Source organism: Lynx rufus, unplaced genomic scaffold (assembly GCF_022079265.1).
Source record: "Lynx rufus isolate CCGP_SWC_20201006 ecotype Redwood Valley unplaced genomic scaffold, mLynRuf1.p SCAF_12, whole genome shotgun sequence".
NCBI lineage: Eukaryota > Metazoa > Chordata > Mammalia > Carnivora > Felidae > Lynx > Lynx rufus.
In genome coordinates, this window is record NW_025814826.1 from 51,919,969 (window position 1) to 51,928,205 (window position 8,237).

Sequence of the window (8,237 nt, forward strand, 5' to 3'; positions counted from 1 at the left end):
TCTTACAAGGTTCTATCTTCAACCCAATTTCCTATTCCACAAACTTAACCTGGGGGAACCTAATCCACTCCCCAAGGTTTCAAAATCCATCTCTCTGCTGATCAGTCCTCAAATCTAGAGTCAGTCCATATATCCAACAACCTTGAGTGGAAGGCTTTATCAGGACAGGCTGCAGACATTAGCTACTGATGTATTCATCCATAGAAGGGCTGTTAAAAAAAAAAAAAAAAAGAAGAAGAAAATGTTTTCTTATCAGAGATGTTATAGTACTAATTAGGAAAAATTTAGAAATTATAGAAAAATAGCAGAAAAAAAGATACCCATAATATCATCACCCAGAGGCAATGGAGAGTCTAAAAAAGGTAAGCGTATTTGTCCTAATGTTAATAAGTCCTGTTCTAGCAGAATAAGCAATACAGCATAGTGTTGAAACAGCCTCATACACCAGATTTCTCTGCGCTCATGATCCTGGTTCAGTTATTCACTAGCAGTGTGACCCAATTTGTCAAATGGGCATTGATTAAAATAATGCATGTAAAGTGCCTGTCAGATAGCAAATGAGTAATACACATTCATTCAAAATTCCTGTTTCAGGAGCAAAGTAAGAACAAAGCAAAGGCAGGCAGAGATCATTTTTTTCAGCCTTTTCTTTTTAAAGGCTATTTAGTTTTGGCACATCCAATCCTCTTGGGTTCTGTGCCCCCAGTTCACACCCCCCACATCCCCACCCTGCCCCTGCCTCCTCCTGGCCCAACAACTACCTGAGCTAAATCTTCTGCTGCAATGGTAAAGAAGCCACAGAATTGCTGCTTATGAGTATGAGAGAGTTCTTTGCCCTTTGAACTCAAGATTTCTTTTTTTTTTTCAACGTTTATTTATTTTTGGGACAGAGAGAGACAGAACATGAACGGGAGAGGGGCAGAGAGAGAGGGAGACACAGAATCGGAAACAGGCTCCAGGCTCCGAGCCATCAGCCCAGAGCCCGACGCGGGGCTCGAACTCCCGGACCGCGAGATCGTGACCTGGCTGAAGTCGGACGCTTAACCGACTGCGCCACCCAGGCGCCCCAGAACTCAAGATTTCTGAGCTCAGGGGATTCCAGCATTTTCACCACTAAGAACCCTTTCAGTTATTTTTCCTCAAAGTTGTGGAGGATTTGTGCACACAATAAAACTGCGTTAATTAGTAATTGCTTTGTTTTCCTTTAAAAATTTGGATCCAAGTTCCTATATAACAGCCAATACAAGCCTCTGCCCAGCCTGAGCCTACTGGCATTGCCGCATTGTGAGTTAGGATTTTAGTTGAAAGCAAAGAAGTAGCAGTGAGGGACTGCAGAAGGCCTGGTGAAAGGTTAAACATGATTAACATCGGGCCTTTGTTAACAATGAAAACAGCACAAAGGCCCCTATCACTATTGAGGACTCAGTATCTGGACCCCAATTTTAAACCACTGCCTCACTGATAGAGAGGATTTAGGATACTGGTTTTTTTATTTGTTTATCTTTTAGAAGAGAGAGCACAGGGGAATGTGCAGAGGGATCGAGAGAGAGAATCATAAGCAGGGGGCTTTATGATTCCCAGTCCAAAGTGGGCTTGATCCCAGAACTCTGGGATCATGACCTGAGCCTAAATCAAGAGTTGGACACTCAACGGACTGAGCCACCCAGGCACCCCGTAAAGATTTTTTTAATTTAATTTTTTAAAGTGACCTCTACACTCGACGTGGGGCTTGAACTCACAACTCTGAGATCAAGAGTCACATGTTCTACTGACAGAGCCAGCCAGGTGCCCCTGGATAATGTCATTTTTAAAAAGAGGAGAGGGGCACATGACTAGCTCAGTGGGTAGAGCACGTGACTCTTGATCTCAGAGTTGTGCGTTCAAGCCCCACATTGGGTGTGGAGCCTACTTGAAAAAAATAAAAATAAATAAAAAGAGGAGAGTAAACCAGGAAGAGAGAAGGGCACTTTGTAACTGTTGAATACAATTTACATACTTAGGAAATGCCAGATGTTAGGCACTGTTAGGGAGTAAAAGGGAATTTTGCAAGAGTTTAAGATTGTGTGGGTTGCGATAAAAATCTGTGTTTATAGATTTTTATTTATAAAAATCTGATTTTTGACTGAGGGCGTGATTGAGTTCCCCACTGCAAGGTAGAGATCACTTACTCCAGGCAGCTGTCCTTCCTCTTTCCTGTAATTCCTCCATGCTTTTATCCGTTGTGGCATTTATGACGCTGTGGACTGTTGGAGGTTAGAGATGGTGTCTTTTTCACTCTTGGAAACTCGGCCCTCAGACAGGGTTTGGCCCAGGGCTGCTCAATCAATGCTTGTTGAATGGACGGGAAATAGCAGAAGGAGCAGACAGAAGCATTTCTCAGCTTGCTTTTTTTTTCTTTTTAAAATTTGTTTAATTGTTTAAAGAGAGCAAGTTGGGGAAGAGAAAGGGAGACAGAGGATCCGAAGTGGGTTCTGTGCCGGTAGCACAGATGATGCGAGGCTCGAACTCAGGAACCTCGGGATCATGACCTGAGCTGAAGTCGGACACTTAACTGAACCACCCAGGCGCCCACTTCTCAGTTCTAAGTCACATAGTCAGGTCCTTTCTGAGGGGGAGGGAAGGAGCCAACATTTATGAGCATCTATTATGCACTAGGTTGTGCTATGAACACTCTATTAACTTCCTTGTAATTAACTCTCAAAATATCTCCCTCAGAATTAGACATTACTATTTCCATTTTTTGTAGACAAGGAAATAGGACCTGACAGGTAACTTGCCCAGAGTCCCAGATAGTGAGTAAAAGAAACCGGATTAAAAATCAACTTTATCTGACATCAAAGTCTGTGTTCTCAACTATCTCCCGAAACCAAAATAGCAGGGTTTCAGAAAGACCTGGAGAACTGAATCTGTCACTGGCTGGCTCTGCCTGCCTCATGTTCTGGAGGCTTAGGGACTCTTCATTTCTTTCTGTGTGTCTCTGCAGAATGGCTTTCTCTGCCCTGCTTGTGCACATTCCAACATGACCTCTGAAACCTGGGCAATTCAAGCCCCCAGAAGCATCACTATGTGTCCAATTCCAGGTCACCTGCCAAGAGACCCTACTGGCCAAAGAGTGAGAAGCCCTCGCTGTTTCAAAGAGCTGAAGGCTGAAGATTCTGGTGCTCTGCTGGTGGCTCAGGGGTGGCTGTGGGACCGGGAGGTGGCAGGGAGCAAACTTGACATATATGTGTAGTCTGTGGGATTTGCAGTCACTGTGCCAGGCAGTGTGGGGTCTTTGCTTTGGTCTTGTCTGGAAACCCTGGTCTAGGGTCTAGCCTCTTGCATACATCATCCTGCAGACCCAGGGGTGCTTCCAGAGTAGAAGACTTTTCTCACTGTACTTAGAAATTACACACCTCCACACCCCTCTCAGTCTTGAGCCCTGCTCAATTTCTATTTCTACCTCTCAAAGATACTCCCGTCCAGAACACCAAAATATTATCTTTGACCACAGGCTTCAACCAAAGATGAGGAGACCGGTTGTTTTCAAATTGTTTTCAGAATTACCCAGAAATGCAGACGTTCTGTGAAGCCAGAGAAAGTTTTATCCAGCACTCCAAGATGCATGTCTGAGGTTACCACTTTCCTTCCTGGCCCAATGGAGATGTTGGAGGTGCTTTGAAAAAGCCTGACACCTTACTAACTACACATCCTTACTCAAGCATTCAAAACCATCTACAGTTTGTTACCAAACCAACTCATACTCTTTTATGTATGTATTTATTTTTTAGTGTTTTTGTTTCTACAACTTCATTGAGGTATACTGGACAATTAACTGCACACATTTAAAATGAATTTCGACCTAAGTATATATTCTGTGAAACTTTCCCTCTACTCGAGGTGATGAACACATCCATCACCTCTAAAGGTTTTATCCCTCCCCTACCTCATTGCTTCAATTGAATCCTGCTCTGCAACCAGGCTGGTCCTCTCCAGAATGGGCCTCCCCGCCTCTCCCCCCAAGTCCTTCCTTCATGCTGCAACCTTCCCTGCCCCTCCCAGGTCTCAGCTCACCATTTCCTTCGTCAGGAAAGCCCCTCCCAGGGCCCTCCCACTATAACCAAGTGGGATTTATCCTAGGAATACGAGTGGTTCAACATAAGAAAATTAATCAATGTAATACATCATGTTAACAGAATGAAGGGGAAAAAAGCCAAACAATCATCCCAACTGACGCCAGAAAAGACCTTTGACAAAATCCAACACCCTCTTACGATAAAACCTGTCAGAACACTAAGACTACAACTTCCTCAACATGATAAAAAGACATTCATGAAAAACCCCCAGATAATATTTGATGGCAAGACTGAAAGCTTTATGATCAGGAACAAGACAAGGATGCCCTCTTTCACCAGGTTACTCAACACAGTATTAGAAGTTCTAGCCAGAGTAATTAGATGAGAACAAGAACACTAGGCATCCAAATTGAAAGAGAGTAAAACTATAACTCTTTAAGGAGGACATGATCCCATATATAGAAAATCCTAGATTCCACAAGAAAACTACTAGAGCTAATGAATGAATTCAGCAAAATTTCAGTTTACAAGATCAACAAACAAAAATTAGTTGTTTCTGTGGGGCACCTGGGTGGCTCAGTCTGACTCTTGGTTTCGGCCCAGGCCACGATCTCATGGTTTGTGAGTTTGAGCCCTGTGTCGGGCTCTGTGCTGCTGGTGCAGAGCCTGCTTGGGATTGTCTCTCTCCCTCTCTCTCTGCCCTTCCCCTGCTTGTGCTCTCTCTTCCCCACTCTCTCTCAAAATAAATAAATAAAACTTAAAAAACAATAGTTGTTTCTATATACCAGCAATAAACAATCTGAAGAACAAATTAAGGAAGCAATTCCAGGGGCCTCTGGGTGGCTCAGTTAAGCATCTGACTTCGGTTCAGGTCATGATCTCATTCATGGTTTGGGGGTTTGAGCCCCGTGTTGGACTCGGTGCTGACAGCTCAGAGTCTGGAGCCTGCTTCAGATTCTGTGTTTCCCTCCCTCTCTGCCCTCCCCTGCTTGTGCTCTTTCTGTCTTTCTCCAAAGTAAATAAACATTTAAAAAATTTTTTTAAAAAGCAATTCCAATAACAATGGCATCTAAAAGAATATCTTGTACACTGAAAAGTATAAAACTTGCTGAAAGAAATTAAATAAGACATAAATAAATGGAAAGGAATCTCATGTTCATAGATAGGAATATACAATATTGTTAAGATGTCAACACTACCCAAAACAATCTAAAGATTCAGCATAATTGCTTCCATAGTTCATAATTCAAACTTCCAATAACTTTTTCAGAAATAGAAAAGCCAATCCTCAAATTCATTTGGAATTGCAAGGCGCCCCAAAGAGACAAAACAATCTTGAAAAAGAAGAAAGTTAAGGACTCCTACTCCTGATTTGAAAACTTACTGGAAATCTAAAAGAATCAAAATAGTGTGGCATGGGCAAAAGGATAGATATACAGACCAAGGGAATATAAGTGAGAGTCCAGAAATAAACCTTCACATATACAGCCAACTGGTTTTTTTTTTAAGTTTATTTTCAGAGAGAGAGAGAGAGAGAAAATGAGTGGAGGAGGGGCAGAGGGAGGGAGTGAAGCCCAAGCAGGCTCCGTGCTGTCAGTGCAGAGCCTAACACAGGGCTCAATCCCATGAATTGGGAGATCATGACCTGAGCTGAAATCAAGAGTCAGGTACTTAACCAACTGAGCCACCCAGGAGCCCCTAGCCAACTGATTTTTGACAAGGGTGCTAAGTCCATTCAATGAGGGAAAGATAGTTGTTTGAACAGATGGTGCTGGGATAACTGGATTACCACATGCAAAAGAATGAAGTTCAACCTCTGTCTCATCATACACAAAAATTTACTCAAAATGGATTAATGACCAGGGTGATTGGGTGGCTCGGTCAGTTACTAGCCGATTTTGGTTCAGGTTATGATCTCATAGTTCATGAGTCCAAGCCCCACATTAGGCTCTCTGATGTCAGCACAGAGCCCCTTTCGGATCCTCTGTCCCCTTCTCCCAGTGCCCCTCCCTCTCTCTCTCTCTCTCTCTCTCTCAAAAATAATCATTAAAAAAATGGATTAATGACCTAAATACAAGAGCTGTAACCATAAAACCCTTAGAAGAAAATGTAGGAGTAAATCTTCATGACCTTGGATTTGGCAATGGAATTTTTCTTATTAGGTAATCTTTATGCCCGATGTGGGGCTTAAGCAACATCAAAAGCATGAGCAACAACAATAATAATAATAAACTGAACTTCACCAAAACTGAAAATGTTCTGTGCATCAAAGGACACTATCAAGAAAGTGAAAATACAATCTACAGAAGGGAGAAAATATAGGCAATTCTCGTTTCTCCTACAATAGTTAGTTATGTTCTATAAAGTCACCATGAACACTGAATTAGTGAATACTGAACAAATGCTCCTAGGGGTAAGAACCTGGGAGCTTCTGATCATAACCTTTTCATAAACTGGTCAATACATAACCTTGTTTCATGTGCTTTTGTTTAAAGACACCTTATTTAATATACATTGTTAATTCATTAACATTGAACTCTCAGCCAACAGCACTATAACTCATGCCTGAATAAAACTTGTCGAACATGTATTTTCTCCATAAGGCACCTCACAGACTTCTTGCATTTACAAACACTAGACAGCACATCAGGACTACACTTAGGGGTCATTTTAAACAGTGAAATCACCACCAAAAGACACAAAAATACTTCAAAAGTGGCACTAACAGACTACAAAAAAGATGATTCTTTAGATTCTGAGAGCTGAAATAAGAGGCAAGAGGCAAAGCATTGTTTTTGTTTGTTTTGTTTTTTGTTTTGTTTTGTATTTAACCCCACCTGGGAACATGCAGATTGGAACTCAAATGTTTCAGCACCATTCATATGTGTGTGGATGAGCACAAAAGTGCCATGAATATTGATTTGGGGGTTATAAATAAATTTTAGTGAGTAGTCAAGTTTCTACATACAGAATCTGGATAATGAGAATCGATGGTATTTGCAAATCATATCTCTGGTAAGGGTGTAACACCTAGAATATACAAAGAACTCCTAAAACTCAACAGGAGGCAACCCAATTACAAACCTGGAGAAAGATTTCAATACACATTTCTCCAAAGAAAATATAAAAATGGTCAATAACCACGGGGCGCCTGGGTGGCGCAGTCGGTTAAGCGTCCGACTTCAGCCAGGTCACGATCTCGCGGTCCGTGAGTTCGAGCCCCGCGTCAGGCTCTGGGCTGATGGCTCAGAGCCTGGAGCCTGCTTCCGATTCTGTGTCTCCCTCTCTCTCTGCCCCTCCCCCGTTCATGCTCTGTCTCTCTCTGTCCCAAAAATAAATAAACGTTGAAAAAAAAAATTTTAATAAAAAAAAAATGGTCAATAACCAGATAAAAGATGCTGAACATCATTAGTCATTAGAGAAAGGCAAATCAAAACTACAAGATACCACTTCGTACCTACTAATACAGTAATAATAATTAAAAAACTGAAAATAAAAGGTGTTGGTGAGGATATGGAGAATCAGGAACCGTTCCTTGTACATTGCTGGTGGAATGTAAAATGGTAACAGGCACTGTGGAAAACAGTTTGTCACTGTGGAAAAGTTTGATGGTTCCTCAAAAAATTAAACATAGAATTACTTTTTGATTCAGTAATTCCACCCCTAGATATACATCTGAAAGAACTAAAAAGAGACTCAGATACTTATATGCCAATGTTTAGTGTAGCATTTTTCTAGCCAAAAGGTAGAAGAGACAACCCAAGTGTCTACCCATCAACAGAATAAACAAAATGTAATTGACAGTTGTTGAATCACTATATTGTATATCTTAAACTAATGTAACATCGTGTGGCAACTATACTCAAATAAAACAAAAAACAAAACCAGAGGGCTATAGGTATTGTTAGAAGAAAAAAAAAATTGTGGTACACTGCCCCTACCCTCCTGCAACACACACTGAAATATATTATTCAGCCATAAAAAGGAACAAAGTTCTGATATATATACTGCAACATGAATGAACTTTGAAAACATTTTGATACATGAAATAAGTCAGATATAAAAAGACAAGTATTGTATGATTTCACTTATTTGAAATATCAAGAACAGGCAACTTCATAGAAGCAGAAAGTAGGTTCAAAGGTTACTAGGGGCTGGGGGAGGGGGGATGCGGAGTTATTG